The sequence below is a fragment of the Leiobunum rupestre genome, chromosome 2 (assembly GCF_980474605.1).
Source record: "Leiobunum rupestre chromosome 2, qqLeiRupe1.1.hap1, whole genome shotgun sequence".
In the NCBI taxonomy this organism is placed as follows: Eukaryota; Metazoa; Arthropoda; class Arachnida; order Opiliones; family Sclerosomatidae; genus Leiobunum; species Leiobunum rupestre.
In genome coordinates this window covers 60,780,532-60,808,297 of record NC_143385.1, presented here as the reverse complement: position 1 = coordinate 60,808,297, position 27,766 = coordinate 60,780,532, and the positions used below count along the sequence as shown (strand labels likewise).

Here is a 27,766-nt window from a genome sequence, read left to right as displayed (position 1 = left end):
CAGTTTTATTTGGAAAGAAATTATCTGACGTGGAAGAATGAAATCAAATTTGATTGCGATGCTTTCTATATATTCCGTCTTTGATCTGTACCTCGTACTTAATACTACCCAAATGTTTAATTATCCGACCAGGAATCTATTTATTTCCTTTTCCATAAATACGAATGAAAACATTATATCGTACGACTTGTTTGTCTCAGAATGGCGTAATTTAGTTACAGTTGGATTAAACAAATTTAACCTGGTTAAAATTGTCCGGTTGAACATCTTTTCTGCAGGTGATTTGTCTCCATTCACAGGTGTTCTACGGTTATTGAGTAAAATTCTTGCAATATGTGGCTGCAGAATACCATGTGGAAATTTCTCAAATCCTGCATCGATAATGTCCATTGATGCAGAGGTACCACGATTGACTTTCTTCAAAGTACTCTTCACTGTCCTAACAGATCTTTCAGCTTAACCGTTTGAAGCGGGATGATAAGGTTCTATTGTTATATGCTGAATGACGTTTTCATGAGTATATTCCTGAAATTGTACACTCGTAAAGCACGTAGCGTTGTCAGTCACTAATTCTGGTATAATACCCAATCTGGCAATGTGGGAACGAAACAGAATATCACAGCTGATGTGGATGTAGCTATCAACTTCCATCCATTTGGAAAGTGAATCGACAGTTATCAACAAGTATTTGTTCTCAATTGGCCCGGCAAAGTCCAAATGAACTCTCTCACGAGGTGAATCCTCTTTAGGCCAATTCAAATATTGTCTTAATGTAAACTTCAAATATGATATTTCTTCATTAAAACCTGGCCACCATATTTTTGATTGAAACCGTGTATTGTCAGAAATAATAAGTAAATGTGGCACTTTCTTATCGAAACCGTGTATGGTAAGAAGTAATAAATAAGTGTGGCACTTTCTTATCGAAACCGTGTATGGTCAGAAGTAATAAATAAGTGTGGCACTTTCTTATCGAAACCGTGTATGGTCAGAAGTAATAAGTAAGTGTGGCACTTTTTTATCGAAACCGTGTATGGTCAGAAGTAATAAGTAAGTGTGGCACTTTCTTATCGAAACCGTGTATGGTCAGAAGTAATAAGTAAGTGTGGCACTTTCTTATCGAAACCGTGTATGGTCAGAAGTAATAAGTAAGTGTGGCACTTTTTTATCGAAACCGTGTATGGTCAGAAGTAATAAGTAAGTGTGGCACTTTCTTATCGAAACCGTGTATGGTCAGAAGTAATAAGTAAGTGTGGCACTTTCTTATCGAAACCGTGTATGGTCAGAAGTAATAAGTAAGTGTGGCAGTTTCTTATCGAAACCGTGTATGGTCAGAAGTAATAAGTAAGTGTGGCACTTTCTTATCGAAACCGTGTATGGTCAGAAGTAATAAATAAGTGTGGCACTTTCTTATCGAAACCGTGTATGGTCAGAAGTAATAAATAAGTGTGGCACTTTCTTATCGAAACCGTGTATGGTCAGAAGTAATAAATAAGTGTGGCACTTTCTTATCGAAACCGTGTATGGTCAGAAGTAATAAGTAAGTGTGGCACTTTCTTATCGAAACCGTGTATGGTCAGAAGTAATAAATAAGTGTGGCACTTTCTTATCGAAACCGTGTATGGTAAGAAGTAATAAATAAGTGTGGCACTTTCTTATCGAAACCGTGTATGGTAAGAAGTAATAAATAAGTGTGGCACTTTCTTATCGAAACCGTGTATGGTCAGAAGTAATAAGTAAGTGTGGCACTTTCTTATCGAAACCGTGTATGGTCAGAAGTAATAAATAAGTGTGGCACTTTCTTATCGAAACCGTGTATGGTCAGAAGTAATAAATAAGTGTGGCACTTTCTTATCGAAACCGTGTATGGTCAGAAGTAATAAGTAAGTGTGGCACTTTCTTATCGAAACCGTGTATGGTAAGAAGTAATAAATAAGTGTGGCACTTTCTTATCGAAACCGTGTATGGTAAGAAGTAATAAATAAGTGTGGCACTTTCTTATCGAAACCGTGTATGGTCAGAAGTAATAAGTAAGTGTGGCACTTTCTTATCGAAACCGTGTATGGTCAGAATTAATAAATAAGTGTGGCACTTTCTTATCGAAACCGTGTATGGTCAGAAGTAATAAATAAGTGTGGCACTTTCTTATCGAAACCGTGTATGGTCAGAAGTAATAAGTAAGTGTGGCACTTTCTTATCGAAACCGTGTATGGTAAGAAGTAATAAATAAGTGTGGCACTTTCTTATCGAAACCGTGTATGGTAAGAAGTAATAAATAAGTGTGGCACTTTCTTATCGAAACCGTGTATGGTCAGAAGTAATAAATAAGTGTGGCACTTTCTTATCGAAACCGTGTATGGTCAGAAGTAATAAGTAAGTGTGGCACTTTCTTATCGAAACCGTGTATGGTAAGAAGTAATAAATAAGTGTGGCACTTTCTTATCGAAACCGTGTATGGTAAGAAGTAATAAATAAGTGTGGCACTTTCTTATCGAAACCGTGTATGGTCAGAAGTAATAAATAAGTGTGGCACTTTCTTATCGAAACCGTGTATGGTCAGAAGTAATAAGTAAGTGTGGCACTTTCTTATCGAAACCGTGTATGGTAAGAAGTAATAAATAAGTGTGGCACTTTCTTATCGAAACCGTGTATGGTAAGAAGTAATAAATAAGTGTGGCACTTTCTTATCGAAACCGTGTATGGTCAGAAGTAATAAGTAAGTGTGGCACTTTCTTATCGAAACCGTGTATGGTCAGAAGTAATAAATAAGTGTGGCACTTTCTTATCGAAACCGTGTATGGTCAGAAGTAATAAATAAGTGTGGCACTTTCTTATCGAAACCGTGTATGGTCAGAAGTAATAAATAAGTGTGGCACTTTCTTATCGAAACCGTGTATGGTCAGAAGTAATAAGTAAGTGTGGCACTTTCTTATCGAAACCGTGTATGGTAAGAAGTAATAAATAAGTGTGGCACTTTCTTATCGAAACCGTGTATGGTAAGAAGTAATAAATAAGTGTGGCACTTTCTTATCGAAACCGTGTATGGTCAGAAGTAATAAGTAAGTGTGGCACTTTCTTATCGAAACCGTGTATGGTCAGAAGTAATAAATAAGTGTGGCACTTTCTTATCGAAACCGTGTATGGTCAGAAGTAATAAATAAGTGTGGCACTTTCTTATCGAAACCGTGTATGGTCAGAAGTAATAAATAAGTGTGGCACTTTCTTATCGAAACCGTGTATGGTAAGAAGTAATAAATAAGTGTGGCACTTTCTTATCGAAACCGTGTATGGTAAGAAGTAATAAATAAGTGTGGCACTTTCTTATCGAAACCGTGTATGGTCAGAAGTAATAAATAAGTGTGGCACTTTCTTATCGAAACCGTGTATGGTCAGAAGTAATAAGTAAGTGTGGCACTTTTTTATCGAAACCGTGTATGGTCAGAAGTAATAAATAAGTGTGGCACTTTCTTATCGAAACCGTGTATGGTAAGAAGTAATAAATAAGTGTGGCACTTTCTTATCGAAACCGTGTATGGTAAGAAGTAATAAATAAGTGTGGCACTTTCTTATCGAAACCGTGTATGGTCAGAAGTAATAAGTAAGTGTGGCACTTTCTTATCGAAACCGTGTATGGTCAGAAGTAATAAATAAGTGTGGCACTTTCTTATCGAAACCGTGTATGGTCAGAAGTAATAAATAAGTGTGGCACTTTCTTATCGAAACCGTGTATGGTCAGAAGTAATAAGTAAGTGTGGCACTTTCTTATCGAAACCGTGTATGGTAAGAAGTAATAAATAAGTGTGGCACTTTCTTATCGAAACCGTGTATGGTAAGAAGTAATAAATAAGTGTGGCACTTTCTTATCGAAACCGTGTATGGTCAGAAGTAATAAGTAAGTGTGGCACTTTCTTATCGAAACCGTGTATGGTCAGAAGTAATAAATAAGTGTGGCACTTTCTTATCGAAACCGTGTATGGTCAGAAGTAATAAATAAGTGTGGCACTTTCTTATCGAAACCGTGTATGGTCAGAAGTAATAAGTAAGTGTGGCACTTTCTTATCGAAACCGTGTATGGTAAGAAGTAATAAATAAGTGTGGCACTTTCTTATCGAAACCGTGTATGGTAAGAAGTAATAAATAAGTGTGGCACTTTCTTATCGAAACCGTGTATGGTCAGAAGTAATAAATAAGTGTGGCACTTTCTTATCGAAACCGTGTATGGTCAGAAGTAATAAGTAAGTGTGGCACTTTCTTATCGAAACCGTGTATGGTAAGAAGTAATAAATAAGTGTGGCACTTTCTTATCGAAACCGTGTATGGTAAGAAGTAATAAATAAGTGTGGCACTTTCTTATCGAAACCGTGTATGGTCAGAAGTAATAAATAAGTGTGGCACTTTCTTATCGAAACCGTGTATGGTCAGAAGTAATAAGTAAGTGTGGCACTTTCTTATCGAAACCGTGTATGGTAAGAAGTAATAAATAAGTGTGGCACTTTCTTATCGAAACCGTGTATGGTAAGAAGTAATAAATAAGTGTGGCACTTTCTTATCGAAACCGTGTATGGTCAGAAGTAATAAGTAAGTGTGGCACTTTCTTATCGAAACCGTGTATGGTCAGAAGTAATAAATAAGTGTGGCACTTTCTTATCGAAACCGTGTATGGTCAGAAGTAATAAATAAGTGTGGCACTTTCTTATCGAAACCGTGTATGGTCAGAAGTAATAAATAAGTGTGGCACTTTCTTATCGAAACCGTGTATGGTAAGAAGTAATAAATAAGTGTGGCACTTTCTTATCGAAACCGTGTATGGTAAGAAGTAATAAATAAGTGTGGCACTTTCTTATCGAAACCGTGTATGGTCAGAAGTAATAAATAAGTGTGGCACTTTCTTATCGAAACCGTGTATGGTCAGAAGTAATAAGTAAGTGTGGCACTTTTTTATCGAAACCGTGTATGGTCAGAAGTAATAAGTAAGTGTGGCACTTTCTTATCGAAACCGTGTATGGTCAGAAGTAATAAGTAAGTGTGGCACTTTCTTATCGAAACCGTGTATGGTCAGAAGTAATAAGTAAGTGTGGCACTTTTTTATCGAAACCGTGTATGGTCAGAAGTAATAAGTAAGTGTGGCACTTTCTTATCGAAACCGTGTATGGTCAGAAGTAATAAGTAAGTGTGGCACTTTCTTATCGAAACCGTGTATGGTCAGAAGTAATAAGTAAGTGTGGCAGTTTCTTATCGAAACCGTGTATGGTCAGAAGTAATAAGTAAGTGTGGCACTTTCTTATCGAAACCGTGTATGGTCAGAAGTAATAAGTAAGTGTGGCAGTTTCTTATCGAAACCGTGTATGGTCAGAAGTAATAAGTAAGTGTGGCAGTTTCTTATCGAAACCGTGTATGGTCAGAAGTAATAAGTAAGTGTGGCACTTTCTTATCGAAACCGTGTATGGTCAGAAGTAATAAGTAAGTGTGGCACTTTCTTATTGAAACCGTGTATGGTCAGAAGTAATAAATAAGTGTGGCACTTTCTTATCGAAACCGTGTATGGTCAGAAGTAATAAGTAAGTGTGGCACTTTTTTATCGAAACCGTGTATGGTCAGAAGTAATAAGTAAGTGTGGCACTTTCTTATCGAAACCGTGTATGGTCAGAAGTAATAAGTAAGTGTGGCACTTTCTTATTGAAACCGTGTATGGTCAGAAGTAATAAATAAGTGTGGCACTTTCTTATCGAAACCGTGTATGGTCAGAAGTAATAAGTAAGTGTGGCACTTTCTTATCGAAACCGTGTATGGTCAGAAGTAATAAGTAAGTGTGGCACTTTTTTATCGAAACCGTGTATGGTCAGAAGTCATAAGTAAGTGTGGCACTTTCTTATCGAAACCGTGTATGGTCAGAAGTAATAAGTAAGTGTGGCACTTTCTTATCGAAACCGTGTATGGTCAGAAGTAATAAGTAAGTGTGGCAGTTTCTTATCGAAACCGTGTATGGTCAGAAGTAATAAGTAAGTGTGGCACTTTCTTATCGAAACCGTGTATGGTCAGAAGTAATAAGTAATTGTGGCAGTTTCTTATCGAAACCGTGTATGGTCAGAAGTAATAAGTAAGTGTGGCAGTTTCTTATCGAAACCGTGTATGGTCAGAAGTAATAAGTAAGTGTGGCACTTTCTTATCGAAACCGTGTATGGTCAGAAGTAATAAGTAAGTGTGGCACTTTCTTATTGAAACCGTGTATGGTCAGAAGTAATAAATAAGTGTGGCACTTTCTTATCGAAACCGTGTATGGTCAGAAGTAATAAGTAAGTGTGGCACTTTTTTATCGAAACCGTGTATGGTCAGAAGTAATAAGTAAGTGTGGCACTTTCTTATCGAAACCGTGTATGGTCAGAAGTAATAAGTAAGTGTGGCACTTTCTTATCGAAACCGTGTATGGTCAGAAGTAATAAATAAGTGTGGCACTTTCTTATCGAAACCGTGTATGGTCAGAAGTAATAAGTAAGTGTGGCACTTTCTTATCGAAACCGTGTATGGTCAGAAGTAATAAGTAAGTGTGGCACTTTTTTATCGAAACCGTGTATGGTCAGAAGTCATAAGTAAGTGTGGCAGTTTCTTATCGAAACCGTGTATGGTCAGAAGTAATAAGTAAGTGTGGCACTTTCTTATCGAAACCGTGTATGGTCAGAAGTAATAAGTAAGTGTGGTACTTTTTTATCCAAACCGTGTATGCTCAGAAGTAATAAGTAAGTGTGGCAGTTTCTTATCGAAACCGTGTATGGTCAGAAGTAATAAGTAAGTGTGGCACTTTCTTATCGAAACCGTGTATGGTCAGAAGTAATAAGTAAGTGTGGTACTTTTTTATCGAAACCGTGTATGGTCAGAAGTCATAAGTAAGTGTGGCAGTTTCTTATCGAAACCGTGTATGGTCAGAAGTAATAAGTAAGTGTGGCACTTTCTTATCGAAACCGTGTATGGTCAGAAGTCATAAGTAAGTGTGGTACTTTTTTATCGAAACCGTGTATGGTCAGAAGTCATAAGTAAGTGTGGCAGTTTCTTATCGAAACCGTGTATGGTCAGAAGTAATAAGTAAGTGTGGCACTTTCTTATCGAAACCGTGTATGGTCAGAAGTAATAAGTAAGTGTGGCACTTTTTTATCCAAACCGTGTATGCTCAGAAGTAATAAGTAAGTGTGGCACTTTCTTATCGAAAACGTGTATGGTCAGAAGTAATAAATAAGTGTGGCACTTTATTATCGAAACCGTGTATGGTCAGAAGTAATAAGTAAGTGTGGCACTTTCTTATCGAAACCGTGTATGGTCAGAAGTAATAAGTAAGTGTGGCACTTTCTTATCGAAACCGTGTATGGTCAGAAGTAATAAATAAGTGTGGCACTTTCGTATCGAAACCGTGTATGGTCAGAAGTAATAAGTAAGTGTGGCACTTTCTTATCGAAACCGTGTATGGTCAGAAGTAATAAGTAAGGGTGGCACTTTCTTATCGAAACCGTGTATGGTCAGGAGTAATAAATAAGGGTGGCACTTTCTTATCAAAACCGTGTATGGTCAGAAGTACTAAGTAAGTGTGGCACTTTTTTTATCGAAACCGTGTATGGTCAGAAGTAATAAATAAGTGTGGCACTTTCTTATCGAAACCGTGTATGGTCAGAAATAATAAATAAGTGTGGCACTTTCTTATCGAAACCGTGTGTGGTCAGAAGTAATAAATAAGTGTGGCACTTTCTTATCGAAACCGTGTGTGGTCAGAAGTAATAAATAAGTGTGGCACTTTCTTATCGAAACCGTGTGTGGTCAGAAGTAATAAATAAGTGTGGCACTTTCTTATCGAAACCGTGTGTGGTCAGAAGTAATAAATAAGTGTGGCACTTTCTTATCGAAACCGTGTATGGTCAGTGTGTCAGAATTTATAGCCCGGTGTACCTAGTAACAGAGACCATACCACCGGAGGCCTATCATCATAGTGCCCTACGCCAGCGTCCACAAATCCAGCATGGGTAGCAGAACCCTACTACTGATGGTCGCACCTTTGACGCAAGCCACTCAACCCAGCAGAAGATGCAGCAATGGGTGGACCAAACCCCACTTCGCACACAGCAGTGGGATTAAGAGTGGATGGTATAACAACTGCAGCCGACACCCTACCTACGTAGGTAAGGAGTCAAACCCTTTGAAGAGAGCTCCTAAAGGGGAACGACGAGCACACAGCAGCCCAAGTAACCTGGCACAGCTGGTACCGGAGATCCCGGTGGGCCCCAAAAGGCCAGGAAACAGGACCGCCGTGCCCGCATATGGAGGCCCACCTCCCCACAGCAGGCTACCCAATCCGCCGAGGCGGCCAGTTTGCCTGAACCCTCTCCGTTAGCCTGAACCGAAGTTCAGTATCTATCTTAAACCTGACCGAAGTCGGAGGTGGAGATAGGACCATTTGATCAGAGCTAACATCTCCCAGTGCGCCACCGCCCTTATGGGTTAAAAGAGCCGGACCCCAACTCCCCGATAAAGCCACCAGTTATTGCACACTCTAACCCATTTAGGGCCACCGTGTATGGTCAGAAGTAATAAATAATGGTGGCACTTTCTTATCGAAACCGTGTATGGTCAGAAATAATAAATAAGTGTGGCACTTTCTATAAAAGGGAGAGTGACCGAAAAAACGTTGGTCTCATTCGATAGAACTCTTTGACGCGCACGCAGTGCCGTTAATTTCTGCCCCCTCCGACCAACCCCCGAGGGGGCTGATCGCTTCGCGTAATTGGTGTACAGAGCCGTACCTTTGACTGTACTAATGGGATTACGCGTAATCTTTGAAGTCCCTGCCTTTGGCAGTGCTAATCTAAGCGTAATCCAGTGTACAGAATTTCTAAGAGTGGTTAGCCCCTCGCCAACCCCCTTAAAGGGAGAGTCACCGGGAAAAACGTTGGTCTCATTCGATAGAACAATAAAAGTAAAAGATTGGAATCGTCTACGCTCACGTCTACCTGAAAGAGTGAGACCAAAAAATCCAAAGCAATCAAACTTAGGGCCTGTTGCAAAAGTCTGCTTTGCTAGAATCGCACATGTTAAATTCAATGGGCTAGCACTTTGGCTAGAGCTTTTGCAACAGGCCCTTTAGCTGCTAAGTATGCGACCATGGGGACAGAATCTCCGTCTTGCCATATTCTCAGTACATAAATACATTCTTGCAATAATATGATTCATGCAGTTGATAATAATCCATATTAAATATCAGCTCTATGAAAATTACAATTTAGTCACCAAGATAATTTAAAATTCGAGAATGACATATTCTATTAATTTCTGTTCGGCAAAATTACATTAATGGGTATTTTTTTATGAATTTCCGAATTAACATGACTTTTGGTGCCTAATCTACAAAAATGTTTGATATAAATTTCCTAAAATAAAAACATTTGAATCCCAGTTTAATAATTTCTTTAAATCATATTTCCACTAATTTCCATAATTTAAAAGAATTATGTTCGTCGTGTTTTGCTTACCTATTTCACCTTTGATACTTTCCATCTATCTAACGATAGGAAATCAAATGGCCTCAACAGCTTTTGTATTGGTTTGCCCTCCGGGTATCCTGAGGGTGGGCGGTGGCCACTCTTTAACACAGAATGGTAAATTGTATATCTAACTATAGGAAATCACATGACCTCAACAGCTTTTGTATTGGTTTGCCCACCCGGGTATCCTGAGGGCTGGCGGTGACCACTCTTTAACATACGATAGTGAATTATATATCAAACAATAGGAAATCACATGGGCACAACAGCTTTTATATTAGAGTTCCCACCCGGGTCTCCTGATGGTGGGCGGAATCCACTCTTTAACTTAGGGTGGCCATTTATATATCAAACGATAAGAAATAACGTAGCCTCAACAGCTTTTGTATTAGTTTGCCTACCTGTGTCTTCTAAGTGTGTATAGGTTTGTACACTCTAATACATTGATGTGGAACTAATATTACGGCCTGGGCCGACTTATTAAATAAATGTTTGTTTATTGTACAATAGTGGTTTTCCTATTTATGAGGTTTATTATGTACAAGATTGTCCTTTAACATATTTAACACTAGCCAAGAAGTCCGCCTGTAAGGTGGGCCCTCAGCTAGTTGTGTGTACCCCAGTACGCCCCCCCTACCACTTTTTCCCATGACATAATATCCGTGCCACCCTTTTCCCCATAGTCGAACCACCGCAGTAAGGCACCCTCCCCCTTTTACCCATGTGATAATTACCGTGGTACCCACCTCCCCCTTTTTCCCATGTGATAATTACCGTGGTACCCTTTTCCCCATAGTAGAACCACCCCAGTAAGGCACCCTCCCCCTTTTGCCCATGTGATAATAACCGTGGTACCCCCCTCCGCTTTTCCCATGTGATAATTACCGTGCACCTCTCCCCCTTTTCTCCATGCGAGAATTTCCGTTGTACTCCCCTTCCCCTTTCCAATGCGAGAATTTCCGTGGTACCCTTGCGTAGTACCCTTTCCCCCACAAAAATAACTCAAACTGGCAGTCGTACCAAACCCTACTGTATCCAATGGCTGATGCATAAAGGCCACGGGACTAACGTACGCCGAGAGATCCACGGGACTTTCAAATCGGAACGACCCCAAACCCCCCGCCCCTCCCCGTTTCCGAAACTAACAGGCATCCTGAAACTACCCCATACGACCCACCCCTCCCCCGCCCTCCGAAATTCTCAACAAAAAGAGAGAAAATTTCGGGTGTATTGCGTGTTGGGACAAACACGGCCCAGCTCTCAGTAAGGCACCCCTCCCTCTTTAACCCATGCCAGAATTACCGGGGTACCCTTTTTCCTCGCAAAAATAACAAAAAACTCGCCTTTCTCTCTCGTCGCAAACCCCCCTGTACCCATGTAAACCCCTGTACATGTTAACCCCCTGTACTCAATGGCAGCTTTTCTCCCCTCATGACGAACAGAAACAAAGACGCTCGTCCCTTAAAATTAGAAGAGACCGAGAGACCTCCTTGCCTCGCAGAACGGCGGAAAGGCCGGGAGTGTCGAAAAGCCTGCCGCATTCCTCGTCCCAGCTTTGACAATGTTACCTACTGCTGCCCTGACCAAGGATTCTATATTGACCAAGGATTCTATATTTTAAAACATAGAATCTTTGCCCTGACTCAGTGGCGGCCTAAGGGGGGGGGCGGTCCGCCCCGGGTACCAGAGCAGCAGGGGATGCCATCGGAGAAGCTCAGGGGGGGTGGGTGCAAATCAGAACTATTAAACTTGAAGAAGACGGACCCGTGAAAACTTCTGCACGGTCCTGGGGGTGTCACAAAACACTGCCGCCGCCCCGGGGACCCAGCCTTCTTAAGCCGCCACTGCCCTGACTGAGTAAAAGAATCCGAGAAACCGAGGTAATAGGCTTTCTCGACCACAGAATAGCGTGGAAAAAGAGGACCCACTACCCATACGCGCAGATTTTACCACTCGGCCGGATTAACAAGCTAAGACAGTCCGGATTTCCTTCGTGACTAACCCAAAGCCTGAACGTCGGTGGTTCAAGGTCGACGATAATTACTTCAGCGTGTGAGGGGGAAGAGCCGTCGCTGGCCCCTCGCTATCTCTACCTATAGGCTAGTCGAACCACCACCAGTGACAAAGCGAAAGGCAGTCCCGGTTTCTCTCTGTCCCGTGCCGCCTTTGGTACCCTTACTGCCTAAGCAAAAACACAAAAAAGGCTATAGTTGAGCAACTAACAAATCGAAAGGCAGCAGCTTCTCTCTCCGTCCCGCGCTGGCTTTCTTTTCGCCGCCCCGCCTTTGGCTTCATGACAGACTACGCAAACATTCCAGAAAGCTGGGACGTACGACCAACGTATCAAGCGCTCCTTATAATATAGATACAGATCCATTTCATCAATATTCTATTTACTTTTATTTACAACTAGCGAAAGATCAAAGTCGAGTAAAATAGAATTGAATTATGAGTAAAATTGAATTAGATTAATAACCATGTTATGTATTTGGAATTAGGCGCGTTTAGTTGGAAATCAGGATCTGAACATTGAGTTAAAATTTCAAAGCTAACCGTTCTCTTTTTTTTAGGGACATGACATACAAATTTACAAACAAATAAATAAATAAAAGTACAAACTTTTAGACTTATAGTTATAGACTAACAGTCTCTAGATGACTTGGGAATAAGCCTAACTACTTATTATTATTTTTAGTCTTATAACCGGACATAAATGTAGCATTTTACATTTTCCTCTCAATTAAGTTTAATCTCCCCCCTTTCACAGCCTTCCTTCTAGCCATGGCCGACATCTCCGCTCAATTTCTCGAGAATATAGCGCTTAAATTAAAAAGTGCAGGCATTATCATTTGGTTGAAACCAATCGACGCGACACAGCTCATCCGAACATAAATTTATTGCGAAAAAGTAATAACCTGGAATTCAAAAATTGGATAGATTATTGATATAGTGATTGTTCGAATTTAGACGTGTCGATCCGTTTAAATACGGTTTGTTGGTACGCTCCCTTACCATTCACAATTTACAATTGGAACTGCAACAGTCGTTATTAAAAGAAGGTCATTAATTTCGCGTACGTAAGAGAAATGAGTCCCTTCTCGCAAATTTGGTTCTGGCTCGCAATCGCTCTGATTTCAGCCACCATTGCCTACAGTAAAGCATTTCCCGATGCGTATTTGAGTTGGCCAAAAGGATTAGGCAAAAAAAGTTAATATACTTTGTTACATATTTATTATGTAATTACATTTATAATTTAGTGTGGCGCTTGTTGCAGCCTACTTCCAGGGGCTAGTAGGCCACACTTTGAAGCTCTCTCGCGCTCTTTTAACTCATCGTAGGAAAATGGGGGAAAAACATTCATACTTAACAACTCACCCACTACAGCTCCTTGATATTTTTGCATAACCTTTTGAAACACCTTATATATATATTAAAGTACTCATTTTATATTTAACATTATCCATAAACAATTTCGCAGAAATATATTTAGAATTTGTCTTTGAAAATTGTAATTATTAATAGTTTCAATTTCGCAAAAATATATTTAGAATTTGTCTTTGAAAATTGTAATTATTAATAGTTTCAATTTCGCTGAAAAGATGGCGTTGCACAAAAATAAACAAATGAGGTAACTTTATTTATTTATCGTTTGATACAGTGCGTTGGAAGCACAGAGTGTTGGAATATTCATGATCGTATGTGCTTGCGGCAGGGGAAATAAAAAACTAATAAATAAAAAACACAAAAAATTAATTGAATTACTGAAATTAAAACTCGTTTATTTTACTTAATTACGATCATTTTATTCGATTGTGTTGAAAATTCTACACTTGGAACCCATTTTTAGATTTTTCCTTCCAAATGTTCAGAAAAACTGGTTTTAAATTTCATACTCTCCTAGTGAAAAACATTATTATTCACACGAACCAACAGTTGACTTTCATTTAAAAACTCAAGTCCGGCAAAATTTCCAGCTGGGTTACAGACTAGCTATTTAGGCTTTCGTTGGACAGGTAAATAAAACCGATTAAATATCCTAACTTCTCTAAAACACAACGCGAACAAAACTACGCGGGAACTTCAAAGACCTGATTACGTAATCTGCAGCCAATGAAATTGAGAAGCATTTGGTCGCGCCGGTGCGAATAGATCTTAAAGGGACTTACAAGTGTCCTGAACATTTAGAGGTAGTAGCTGTGGGGGCAGGAATTTAACTAAAAACCGCATTTCAGAGTGCGCCAAATGTGCACCGCGGTATTGACTCTATAGGCACGTTTCCGCAACGAGTGGTTTGGCAGAATCATCTTTAAGCCAATCATCTTCCAGCAACTGCGAATTTAAAGGCTGAACCCTCGGCACCCGTTGATTTACCGATGAATATCCACGCTTAAATTACGCAGCACAGACATTATAATTTGTTGCGAAAAAATAATAACGTGGAATTCACAATTTGAAAAGATTATTTATCTAGTGATTTTTCGAAGTAAGACGTGCCGATCCGTTCAAATAGGGTTTGTTGGTACGTTCCCTTACCATACAATTATTCCAATTGGAACTACAACAGTCTTTATTGAAAAAATTAATTAATTTCGCGTACGTAAGAGCAAGGAGTCGCTTCTCGCGAATTTGGTTCTGGCTGGTAATGGCTCTGATCTCAGCCACCATTGCCTACAGTGAAATATTTCCTGATGGGTATTTAAAAATGCCAAACGGATTTGGCCAAAGTAATTAATTAATTTACTCTGTTACATATTTTTAATAAAATGATAATTATATATTTATATTATTTATTTATTTAAATATTTTATATATTATTTTTTGTTTTATAAATATTATTATTTTTATAATAAATAAACACTATTGTAAACAATTTCTAAAAGGTATATTTAGAATTTGTATTTCAAAGTTTTAATTATTAATTTCAATTTCGCTGAAAAATGGTGGTAAGTCAGTTATACCAAAATAATTAAAAAAGCAACTTCGTTTATTTTTCGTGCGTTGGAAGCGCAGAGTGTTGGAAACTCGATGATGGTTTGAAATACTTCTATATACTAAAGAATAAATGGTAACTTAAAAAACACGAAATGCCAATGACGAAACAAACCCGAAGATCAAGGTCGTTTAATTGGTGGCAAGGCAACATCTGAATACGCATCTAATATGGGGATTACAAATCCTCAAAAATGAAATAAAATTTATTGAATAACTTTAATTAATTATCGTATATTTGACTTAATTAAGATTTGTAATCGATTCTGTGGAAAATTCTGCACATTTAACACTTTTTAGATTTTTCTTTCCAAAAATTTGATTAAACTAAGAGGGTACGAGACAGCTAAGAGGCGGCTACAGATGTTTCACCCTATCAACGGCGCTTCCAGTGGCCAAACACTTCGTAGACCCACCAAATAATGTCTTCAATTATCTTCAGTTGGTCAAGGGGTTCCTTTTACTCCGAATAAATGAAATTGGCGGAAATAATGAGGACGCCACGATTGTAGTTTTTCTCATGATGCAAAATTAATATTCAAGTTAATTAACTCGTAGTTGGCTGGTTTGAACACAACGATAAATTTGCCAAAAAGATAAACGATCCATTCAAAGCGTGAACAATTCGCCATTAACGTGCAGTACGTACATTACCGAGTAAAGATATTATCAATTGTTTCAAAATAAGCAACGTTTTACAACTCAATTGGTCCAAAAATATAATAACCCTAAATTAGTAAAAATGACAAAAGGAAAATAAAATAGTGAGTGTTGAAATTCCGAACGTTTTGTGATTTGTCACTATAGTTCGTCCGTGCCATATAATTCGACTCGTGTGATCAACAGGCTACAGACCATCAGTACGCAACAACTCAGAATCTCCGATATTTTTCAAGTGCTCTTCCATTCGAGATTACCGTTCGTAAGTACAGTCCTGATCAAACGTTTCTGGCCGTTTTTGTTTGGCAGTCAATTTGTTTCTATTTTAGGTAGAGAGCCGAGTGAGGGCTTCACGGAAAGAATACCCCCACGAAAATATTATGACGGTTACGATAATGCGCTACCACTAGTAGGGCACAACCCATACCGGAAATAGTAAAACCCCTCCGAAATGGCGTCACGAAAAAATTAGTTTAATTTGTCGTGTTTACGCTCGTTCGACGCGTTATCCTATTTAAAAACCAAATCTGGGTTCACTTTTCTAATCGGAATTGTGGTTGAAAAGTTATTGAAGAAATAGTGACGACGTAAAACACGAAAATTAACCCTAATTTGGTTTTCAAGTGAAACAAAAGCAAACGTGAAAGTAGTAATATTTGAAGTAATATCGCGCGAGACCATTTATTTAATAAATTATGATTATAAATTTTAATAAATGGTCTCGCGCGATAAAAGTGAACCCAGATTTGGTTTTTAAATAGGATAACGCGTCGAACGAGCGTAAACACAACAAATTATACTAATTTTTTCGTGACGCCATTTCGGAGGGGTTTTACTATTTCCGGTATGGGTTGTGCCCTACTAGTGGAAGCGCATTATCGTAACCGGCATAATATTTTCGTGAGGGTATTCTTTCAGTGAAGCCCTCACTCGGCTCTCTACCTAAAATAGAAACAAATTGACTGCCAAACAAAAACGGCCAGAAACTTTTGATCAGGACTGTACCCAATTTCAAACGTTTTCTTTTCACGGCATTAAATAATTTATTTCGGATAATTATTTAGAAATTTACCAGCATGCACTAGAAACGACAGAAGCAGTGCAACACCAAATATTAGTCGGGGTAAAGAGTACTTTAATAAGATAACTCTTGGCTAAATGGGGTTTAAGAACCTACAATCTACTGCCGCTAAGAAATGACGTATCGATTAAAATTAGGTTAGTCAAAATGTTTCTAGGATTTGGTTTGCTTGAAAGGAACCAATTAGCCCACTAAAATAAAAATACCAAAACATTCCCACCAACAAAGTCTGTTATTAATAATAATAATCAGCTAGGCTAATACCCAAAGCACCACCTTAGGCCTAAGTCATCATGCGACTTTTGAAGCCCTTAATTCAGGTGGCCGGGTTACAATGCGTAGGAGGGTGGTGGCAAGCCCTGCATGCCACGAGATCGAGCCAACAGCTCCCTACACTAACTATTACCGTTAACCTAGACAAGTTTTTATGGAAGGGGAAACCGAAGAACTCGCGGGAAAACCCCTTAAATCAGTGGGGAGAGAACTTGCAAACTCAACGCAGAAGGAGTTGTTCCGAGTTTTCACCCAGTGCCACAAGCTGGGATCGAACCCGGCTCCTCTTGCTGCGAGACGAAAGTGCTAACCACTCCGCAGATAGAGTGCAGTTCAATTACTGATATACGAATAATTAGTTATACTTATATAGACAGTATTTCCGTAACGTGGTCATGGCTTTAATGGGACGCTATTGCATGATGTCCCATCCCAATCACGTCCAGCCTTTGAACCACGGCTGACATGTCACAATTTCTCGCGAGTACCTTTCATTTACGCCGGAGAAGAATGATTAATTTACAGCTCTATTAAATATAAATTTAAGTTCACTTTCCACTTGTCACTACAACAGTCTTTTCAAGACATTTCATTTCGTTTGCATAGGATACCGTAAATTGGAAATTTGGTATAAGCAATGAATCGCTACTGGCTAATTGCTTTGTGGCTCGTTGTCGCTGTAATCTCAGCCGCCGCTGAAAAATGGGCTCCACCCGATGGATATGGAAAAACAGCGAAATATTTTGGTCTAGGTAAGTAAATTATCATTTGTATTGGCTCAACATTTATTTTCAAATTCAACTATTTACCATTATTACTTACGTTTAACTCGCGTTAGCTAGATTGAAATGCTTTTCGCCAACTATCGTTAGCTTAAGCAGCGTTCAGACTAGGTGAAAATATAACGTTTGCGTCGATCTTGTAGATTCTTTCGATTTCTTACACCGTTCAGACTTCTCAACAGAGACTTTTAATTTTCGCACGGGTCGTCTTCATTTTTTATTTCGTTGCGGATTGCCTAGATGGCGTATCGGTTTAAATCTCAAAAAGCTCATAGCAGACAATTCAGGATTTTAACGCGGGAACTCACGGACGACATCGGCCTAGGAGGAGCACAGACCTCTAACACCCATTCGCGTCGGAATAAGTTTGTGGAAATCTCCATCTTTCGCTCTATCTGTAAAAATCACTCATCCAAATTTCCTTATTTAAAATATAAGTATACTGCCGTCTGCTCCCAAATGACGAATAGACTTTATCATTCTACCCGTGGCGCCGTCTATCTCTCTATGGTTCGTTCAAATAAGACGCGTTTTCCGGAAAAAAAGATTTTCTCGTCATTTTAGAGGAGACGGCACATTCGTTATTTTCAAAAACTTGTTACGCGGGGAGCAGATTTGATTGGATCTCTAGATTGATATTCCCAACTCAATCAAATCACCTTTTATTTAATCTCCGTGCAAGGTTGGTTCCTTTCTGAACAGTGAAATGAACGAACCAACGCGACCAACATAACCGAAACGATATGACTGACGCTAACGTAACATTTTCACATAGTCTGAACGCTGCTTTAGAGGGCTTTATACACCCTGATTTATATATTTTTATATTTATCTTAATATTCAGTTTGTGCAATACGTATTACGAAATATTTGCTCTTTTGCACGATAGGTAGCGCCTTTTCAAATAAATTTGAGCTACGTGGGAAATTGTCACAGATGGCGTTTCGGGGCTACAATTTCGGTGACTGCGTGATAGAAGGAAAATTACATTATCCCATTTCGAAGAACTCCGAAATGTTTGTGACAAAGTGGACAATAATAATCATCTAGGCGTGGCGAATGCGCTAAGCACTCCGCCACTCCACAAATAAGAAACTGGATCTGAATCTAGTTTTCGGGGGCTAGATTCTTACTAGAAGTTGTCCGAAATTGAAGTGATTTCTACCCAAATGTTAAACCGTCGTGCCAAGTTAGCGAAAGATCTTAAACGTAATTTCTTTTTACGTCCTTCGAAATTTGAGTCGAAACATTTCGCTATTCTCCCGGTAGGAGCGCTGGTGAGCGAAGATATTCCAAGGTTTAGGCTTTTCGTTTCCGATTGTAGTTCAACAGCTTATTATATAAAACCTTGATTACCCGTAAATCAGTTTAAAGGGTAGTATTGAGGGGTTGGATTCTCGCGAGGAACAGGTATAGGCCTTTATTAAAAGGTGGGTAAAAATGGCGACCATCCCAGCAAAATTTGAATTTATGTGAAAGACCAATAAGAAAATGCTATTTCGTTACACGACGTCTGAAACGCGGACGATTTTAAACCGAAAACACGAAACTACGCAAGACAGGAAATTCGTTTTCATATAAATTCAAATATTGCTGCGAGGGTCGACATTTTTACCCACCTTTTAATAAAGGCCTATTGAGACGTGGTTTAGATAAAAATAATATACACATTTCTGGAATCGTTTTGGAATAATTTAGGAAATGAAGAAAACTACATTTAAAAGGAGGGAAAACTTAACGACCATTAATCACAAACACTTTTAAAATATGTTTAGAGTGCATAGGCTTGACCGACTGCAAGGATGGGAATAATTCAGAACTTATCTGCTTCTGTAAAACAACGTGGGGTTTGGATACGAAATGCCAGTGCCGCTTCAGAAGCATCGACAGTGATGCCGAAATAATTGCGAGGCGAGCCAAGACTAATGGATAGTGCAGCGTTGTGCATCCCCCAAAACGGGCCATTGAGTGCAAATTGTCATTGTTCTCTATAATGAAATGAAATTATTGTATATTTTTCTTTAAATGAAATTAAAGTACACGTAAACAAATTCGCAATTTTTAATATTTTAGTAAAACGTTATTTTTTTCTTGAATTTTAAAGTTTCGATTCATGTTTCTATTTTAAATTGGTTAAAAAGATGAATGATAAAAAGAACTGCTACTTCATGGAATTTAAAAATATTTATTTCGATTAAAATATTGGTTACTTTTTTGTTTAAAAATAGAGTTGGGTCTTATTTTTTACATAGAGCTGCATATGTATGTTCACGAAATAATTTGCCCCCATTTTTTTGTTAGATGAGATCTTTAAATTAAAAAAAAAATAATTATTGACCACTGATTAACGGAAAAAATTAAAAAAACCAAGGGTGTTATTGTTTAAAATTCACCGTAGTACAATAACTTTTTGTGTATATTCTAAATACAAAAATTTATTAGGTTCTAAACGTTGTTTTGCTGTGTAGTGAAAATACCTATCTATGTCAGAGATAATATTTTAGTTAACAAAATTACATGGAACGTTGCAATACATGTAGATATGGTATATAAAGAGCAAATGTTACTAAACACACCTATTTCCGAACATAAAACCAAATATTTAATTTAATAAATGATAAAAAAAAACTATAAAAAACAAGCAATAAAAAGGAATTTTTTTAATTTGAAGTAAAAAAACGATTACGACGAATTTCTTAATTTTCGGGTCGGCTTAGCTTATTTTCGGGTAGCTTCAGGAAATCTGCGGAAATGGAAAACCGCGCAATTACATATGTGCCAATGGGAACTGCGCAAATGAGAACTGTGCAATTGGACCGTTACCGTTGGATCGCATGGCATGAAGGACATACTTCACCCAACGTTTTAACTTATACGATTCCATCACCCTCTTACGCATTGTAACCCGACCATACGAATTAATGGCATTAGAAGTAGCTAGATTACTTGGGCCTAAAATGGTGGCAAGGGTATTAGCCTAGCTGGTTATTATTACGTCAACAATTTTATTGTAATGTTAAACTCCCATAGAGATTCCCCCTAAAAAGAATAAACTGGCGGTCCAATTTTGGGTACATGAATTATTTCGGAGAGATAAAACTTATTCTGGCAAACTGCTGCGATTTATAGCGATGGGGGAAAAGCCGATTTCTAGCGATTGCGATCCTTAGTGGAAATTATGGCGATTGGGGAAAAGCAAAGGGGTAAAAATCCAATCTCCAATAAAATCTGCTCTAGGAAAAACTAATTCTGGAGAACGTGGGAAAGCGGCGGGGTAACATCCGTCCTCCAGAAATCTGCGCGAGGAAAAACTAATTCTGGAGAACGTGGGAAAGCGGCGGGGTAACATCCGTCCTCCAGAAATCTGCGCGAGGAAAACAAATTCTGGAGAATGGGGGGAGGGGAAAGCTGAGGGGTAAAGTCCATCCTCCAGAAATCTGCGCGATTAAAACAAATTCTGGAGAATGGGGGGAGGGGAAAGCTAAGGGGTAAAGTCCATTCTACAGAAATCTGCGCGATTAAAACAAATTCTGGAGAATGGGGGGAGGGGAAAGCTGAGGGGTAAAGTCCATCCTACAGAAATCTGCGCGATTAAAACAAATTCTGGAGAATGGGGGGAGGGGAAAGCTGAGGGGTAAAGTCCATTCTACAGAAATCTGCGCGATTAAAACAAATTCTGGAGAATGGGGGGAGGGGAAAGCTGAGGGGTAAAGTCCATCCTACAGAAATCTGCGCGATTAAAACAAATTCTGGAGAATGGGGGGAGGGGAAAGCTGAGGGGTAAAGTCCATCCTCCAGAAATCTGTGCGAGGAAAACAAATTCTGGAGAATGGGGGGAGGGGAAAGCTGAGGGGTAAAGTCCATCCTCCAGAAATCTGCGCGAGGAAAACAAATTCTGGAGAATGGGGGGAGGGGAAAGCTGAGGGGTAAAGTCCATCCTACAGAAATCTGAGCGATTAAAACAAATTCTGGAGAATGGGGGGAGGGGAAAGCTGAGGGGTAAAGTCCATCCTACAGAAATCTGAGCGATTAAAACAAATTCTGGAGAATGGGGGGAGGGGAAAGCTGAGGGGTAAAGTCCATCCTACAGAAATCTGAGCGATTAAAACAAATTCTGGAGAATGGGGGGAGGGGAAAGCTGAGGGGTAAAGTCCATCCTACAGAAATCTGAGCGATTAAAACAAATTCTGGAGAATGGGGGGAGGGGAAAGCTGAGGGGTAAAGTCCATCCTACAGAAATCTGCGCGAAGAAAACAAATTCTGGAGAATGGGGGGAGGGGAAAGCTGAGGGGTAAAGTCCATCCTACAGAAATCTGAGCGATTAAAACAAATTCTGGAGAATGGGGGGAGGGGAAAGCTGAGGGGTAAAGTCCATCCTACAGAAATCTGAGCGATTAAAACAAATTCTGGAGAATGGGGGGAGGGGAAAGCTGAGGGGTAAAGTCCATCCTACAGAAATCTGCGCGAGGAAAACAAATTCTGGAGAATGGGGGGAGGGGAAAGCTGAGGGGTAAAGTCCATCCTACAGAAATCTGCGCGAGGAAAACAAATTCTGGAGAATGGGGGGAGGGGAAAGCTGAGGGGTAAAGTCCATCCTACAGAAATCTGCGCGAGGAAAACAAATTCTGGAGAATGGGGGGAGGGGAAAGCTGAGGGGTAAAGTCCATTCTACAGAAATCTGCGCGAGTAAAACAAATTCTGGAGAATGGGGGGAGGGGAAAGCTGAGGGGTAAAGTCCATCCTCCAGAAATCTGCGCGAGGAAAACAAATTCTGGAGAATGGGGGGAGGGGAAAGCTGAGGGGTAAAGTCCATCCTCCAGAAATCTGCGCGATTAAAACAAATTCTGGAGAATGGGGGGAGGGGAAAGCTGAGGGGTAAAGTCCATCCTCCAGAAATCTGCGTGAGGAAAACAAATTCTGGAGAATGGGGGGAGGGGAAAGCTGAGGGGTAAAGTCCATCCTCCAGAAATCTGCGCGAGGAAAACAAATTCTGGAGAATGGGGGGAGGGGAAAGCTGAGGGGTAAAGTCCATCCTCCAGAAATCTGTGCGAGGAAAACAAATTCTGGAGAATGGGGGGAGGGGAAAGCTGAGGGGTAAAGTCCATCCTCCAGAAATCTGCGCGAGGAAAACAAATTCTGGAGAATGGGGGGAGGGGAAAGCTGAGGGGTAAAGTCCATCCTACAGAAATCTGAGCGATTAAAACAAATTCTGGAGAATGGGGGGAGGGGAAAGCTGAGGGGTAAAGTCCATCCTACAGAAATCTGAGCGATTAAAACAAATTCTGGAGAATGGGGGGAGGGGAAAGCTGAGGGGTAAAGTCCATCCTACAGAAATCTGAGCGATTAAAACAAATTCTGGAGAATGGGGGGAGGGGAAAGCTGAGGGGTAAAGTCCATCCTACAGAAATCTGAGCGATTAAAACAAATTCTGGAGAATGGGGGGAGGGGAAAGCTGAGGGGTAAAGTCCATCCTACAGAAATCTGCGCGAGGAAAACAAATTCTGGAGAATGGGGGGAGGGGAAAGCTGAGGGGTAAAGTCCATCCTACAGAAATCTGAGCGATTAAAACAAATTCTGGAGAATGGGGGGAGGGGAAAGCTGAGGGGTAAAGTCCATCCTACAGATATCTGAGCGATTAAAACAAATTCTGGAGAATGGGGGGAGGGGAAAGCTGAGGGGTAAAGTCCATCCTACAGAAATCTGCGCGAGGAAAACAAATTCTGGAGAATGGGGGGAGGGGAAAGCTGAGGGGTAAAGTCCATCCTACAGAAATCTGCGCGAGGAAAACAAATTCTGGAGAATGGGGGGAGGGGAAAGCTGAGGGGTAAAGTCCATCCTACAGAAATCTGCGCGAGGAAAACAAATTCTGGAGAATGGGGGGAGGGGAAAGCTGAGGGGTAAAGTCCATTCTACAGAAATCTGCGCGAGTAAAACAAATTCTGGAGAATGGGGGGAGGGGAAAGCTGAGGGGTAAAGTCCATTCTACAGAAATCTGCGCGATTAAAACAAATTCTGGAGAATGGGGGGAGGGGAAAGCTGAGGGGTAAAGTCCATCCTACAGAAATCTGCGCGATTAAAACAAATTCTGGAGAATGGGGGGAGGGGAAAGCTGAGGGGTAAAGTCCATTCTACAGAAATCTGCGCGATTAAAACAAATTCTGGAGAATGGGGGGAGGGGAAAGCTGAGGGGTAAAGTCCATCCTACAGAAATCTGCGCGATTAAAACAAATTCTGGAGAATGGGGGGAGGGGAAAGCTGAGGGGTAAAGTCCATTCTACAGAAATCTGCGCGATTAAAACAAATTCTGGAGAATGGGGGGAGGGGAAAGCTGAGGGGTAAAGTCCATCCTACAGAAATCTGCGCGATTAAAACAAATTCTGGAGAATGGGGGGAGGGGAAAGCTGAGGGGTAAAGTCCATTCTACAGAAATCTGCGCGATTAAAACAAATTCTGGAGAATGGGGGGAGGGGAAAGCTGAGGGGTAAAGTCCATCCTACAGAAATCTGCGCGATTAAAACAAATTCTGGAGAATGGGGGGAGGGGAAAGCTGAGGGGTAAAGTCCATTCTACAGAAATCTGCGCGATTAAAACAAATTCTGGAGAATGGGGGGAGGGGAAAGCTGAGGGGTAAAGTCCATCCTACAGAAATCTGCGCGATTAAAACAAATTCTGGAGAATGGGGGGAGGGGAAAGCTGAGGGGTAAAGTCCATTCTACAGAAATCTGCGCGATTAAAACAAATTCTGGAGAATGGGGGGAGGGGAAAGCTGAGGGGTAAAGTCCATCCTACAGAAATCTGCGCGATTAAAACAAATTCTGGAGAATGGGGGGAGGGGAAAGCTGAGGGGTAAAGTCCATTCTACAGAAATCTGCGCGATTAAAACAAATTCTGGAGAATGGGGGGAGGGGAAAGCTGAGGGGTAAAGTCCATCCTACAGAAATCTGCGCGATTAAAACAAATTCTGGAGAATGGGGGGAGGGGAAAGCTGAGGGGTAAAGTCCATCCTCCAGAAATCTGAGCGATTAAAACAAATTCTGGAGAATGGGGGGAGGGGAAAGCTGAGGGGTAAAGTCCATTCTACAGAAATCTGCGCGATTAAAACAAATTCTGGAGAATGGGGGGAGGGGAAAGCTGAGGGGTAAAGTCCATCCTACAGAAATCTGCGCGATTAAAACAAATTCTGGAGAATGGGGGGAGGGGAAAGCTGAGGGGTAAAGTCCATTCTACAGAAATCTGCGCGATTAAAACAAATTCTGGAGAATGGGGGGAGGGGAAAGCTGAGGGGTAAAGTCCATCCTACAGAAATCTGCGCGATTAAAACAAATTCTGGAGAATGGGGGGAGGGGAAAGCTGAGGGGTAAAGTCCATTCTACAGAAATCTGCGCGATTAAAACAAATTCTGGAGAATGGGGGGAGGGGAAAGCTGAGGGGTAAAGTCCATCCTACAGAAATCTGCGCGATTAAAACAAATTCTGGAGAATGGGGGGAGGGGAAAGCTGAGGGGTAAAGTCCATTCTACAGAAATCTGCGCGATTAAAACAAATTCTGGAGAATGGGGGGAGGGGAAAGCTGAGGGGTAAAGTCCATCCTACAGAAATCTGCGCGATTAAAACAAATTCTGGAGAATGGGGGGAGGGGAAAGCTGAGGGGTAAAGTCCATTCTACAGAAATCTGCGCGATTAAAACAAATTCTGGAGAATGGGGGGAGGGGAAAGCTGAGGGGTAAAGTCCATCCTACAGAAATCTGCGCGATTAAAACAAATTCTGGAGAATGGGGGGAGGGGAAAGCTGAGGGGTAAAGTCCATCCTCCAGAAATCTGAGCGATTAAAACAAATTCTGGAGAATGGGGGGAGGGGAAAGCTGAGGGGTAAAGTCCATTCTACAGAAATCTGCGCGATTAAAACAAATTCTGGAGAATGGGGGGAGGGGAAAGCTGAGGGGTAAAGTCCATCCTACAGAAATCTGCGCGATTAAAACAAATTCTGGAGAATGGGGGGAGGGGAAAGCTGAGGGGTAAAGTCCATTCTACAGAAATCTGCGCGAGTAAAACTAATTCTGGAGAATGGGGGAAAGCAGGGGAGGGGAAGCAGAGAGAGATTCTAGGTATTGCCTTCTGGAGGACGAGATAAGATATCAGACTGATAATCTCGTCCTCCAGGGGTTAATCTTATCTCTAACCATTCGCAAAAATCGCAGGTCAAGTATGTTACGCGTAATCTGAAGTTATACAAAAGGTATCTGAGGCTTTTACATAGATTATTGGTATGAATATTCCACTTTATATCAAAATCAATATTAATTCCAAGGTACTTAATACTTTTGACATTTTCAATTTTTGGACAATTTGAACATAAGTTATTATTACTGATACAACTATCGTTACAATGTAATATCAGATCACCAATTAATTCGTTAGGCTTACGATATCCAAAAGTCAGAAACTTAGTTTTTTCCGCGTTTAGACTTAGTAAGTTAGCATTTAAAAGGTAATATGTACGAGCTGAACCATTTTTAGATTTATCCAAAACATCACTCCAAGTGTTGGCAGCAAAAACAAGGGCTGTGTCGTCAGCGAAGGCAGTTAAATAATCTGATACATTTGCATTACATAAATCATTAACATAAATTAGGAACAATATGGGGCCTAGCACTGTACCTTTAACTCGTGATTTTCTATTTTTAACATAACTTTCGAACCACTTTAAAGGCAAACCCCTAATTCCGCAATTATCAAGTTTTTGTATCAATATGTGGTGGCTGATGGTATCAAATGTCTTTGCCAAGTCCAAGAAAACACCAATAACCTTTTGATTTTTATCAAGAGCTTGATGGACATAATTAGTGAAGTTATATAGGGCATCGTTAGTACTCTTATTCGACTGAAAGCCATATTGATAATTTGACAACATACTAGTTTCCTCTAGAAAATTAACAAGACTTTTTCATTGCTTTCTCAAAAAGTTTTGATATATGAGTTAACAAAGAAATTGGTCTGTAATTAGATAATTTACTTTTTTCACCCGCTTTAAATATGGGAACAATAAGTGCATTTTTTAAGGCATCAGGAAAAATAACAAGCTCGAAACTTATATTAATTAAATGAGCCAGAGGATGAACAATGTACCTACTAACTGTTTTTAAAGTTCTAGCATTTATGCCATCATTTCCGGGGGCGGAATTTTTTAAGCCTTTTAAAAGATGGAATATTTCTATTTCAGTAACGGGATTAAGGAACATACTTCTTTGGTTTCGAGTAACTCCAGAAAAATTAGATTTCTGATGATTCAAATCTGGGCCATTTTAAATATGAATGATATCTGTCACTTAAATAGAGCGAATGAAGAAATAAAGTAAGTTCGTGTCTACGAATACGATTTTTTTAGAGCCACGATAAATAATAAATTGCAGTTTCAAATAAATATATAATGGCTGTATAGATTTATTTTCTCGACAAAACGTGATGGCCGCTTTTGTTTTAACAAAACGTGATTGTTTCATAGTAGTTGGTTAGTAAATTTTACCTAATCACGGCCCAAAAATCACTTAGAATCACATTGGTAATCAAAATGAACTGTAATTTTTAATTTGAAACTTATTGCTTATCATTTATGGGAATTGTTTTTGAAGGGCGCTATAATTGTAAAGGATTGCGCTAGGATTATGAAGGTTTGAGCTAGGATTATGAAGGATTGCGCTAGGATTATGAAGGTTTGATCTAGGATTATGAAGGATTGCGCTAGGATTATGAAGGTTTGAGCTAGGATTATGAAGGATTGCGCTAGGATTATGAAGGTTTGATCTAGGATTATGAAGGATTGCGCTAGGATTATGAAGGTTTAAGCTAGGATTATGAAGGATTGCGCTAGGATTATGAAGGTTTGAGCTAGGATTATGAAGGATTGCGCTAGGATTATGAAGGATTGCGCTAGGATTATGAAGGTTTGAGCTAGGATTATGAAGGATTGCGCAGGTATTATGAAGGATTGCACTAGGATTGTGTAAAACCACAACCATAAATTAAATAATTAGCCTGTACTGTGGTGATAGTGATCCGTAATGACGGTGAAAACAGTAGCGCCCGGCAATTGTCTGTAATAACTGAAAAAGTAGAACACGGTCACATTAAGCAGTTTGATCTTTATTTTCAAGAAGCGGGGTCTTTCGCCCGAGTTGCCTCCTCTTTTCCCCGTTTTTCCTTCCAGCGTTAATCATCACAACGTTACTCCACGTCGTCAAAACTTTCCATTTGCCAAAAAAAAACAAAGAACGCGCACACCACACGCTTTTTAATCCCATTAGCATTGAGGAATATTAGAAGGCGGTCTTTTGTCAAGGGAAGCTTTGATTTGACTCGTGATTTGAGTACCCCACAAGTGGATTTTCGCAATAAATCGTGCAGATATTAAGACTCATTATGATGTTAAAGCACATCATTATGTTTGCTCCAATCATTTTTTTCGTA

The 27,766-nt window shown here is 39.9% G+C and overlaps 2 long non-coding RNA genes across 4 annotated transcripts in view; both read left to right on the top strand.

Moving 5' to 3' along the window:
- The window catches only part of LOC149958602 (uncharacterized), a 194,975-nt gene that overhangs the window by 145,607 nt on the left and 21,602 nt on the right, over nt 1-27,766 (top strand). The gene's annotated exons all lie outside the window — the stretch shown is intronic.
- LOC149958604 (uncharacterized) lies at nt 15,295-19,354 on the top strand. 3 transcript variants are annotated; one of them, XR_016478527.1, is made up of 4 exons: nt 15,295-15,425; nt 16,232-16,290; nt 17,128-17,273; nt 19,079-19,354. It is a non-coding gene; the product is annotated as an uncharacterized LOC149958604 (long non-coding RNA). The 3 variants fall into 3 exon arrangements; XR_016478526.1 differs by having other exon boundaries at nt 15,295-15,429; XR_016478525.1 differs by lacking the exon at nt 16,232-16,290 and having other exon boundaries at nt 15,296-15,429.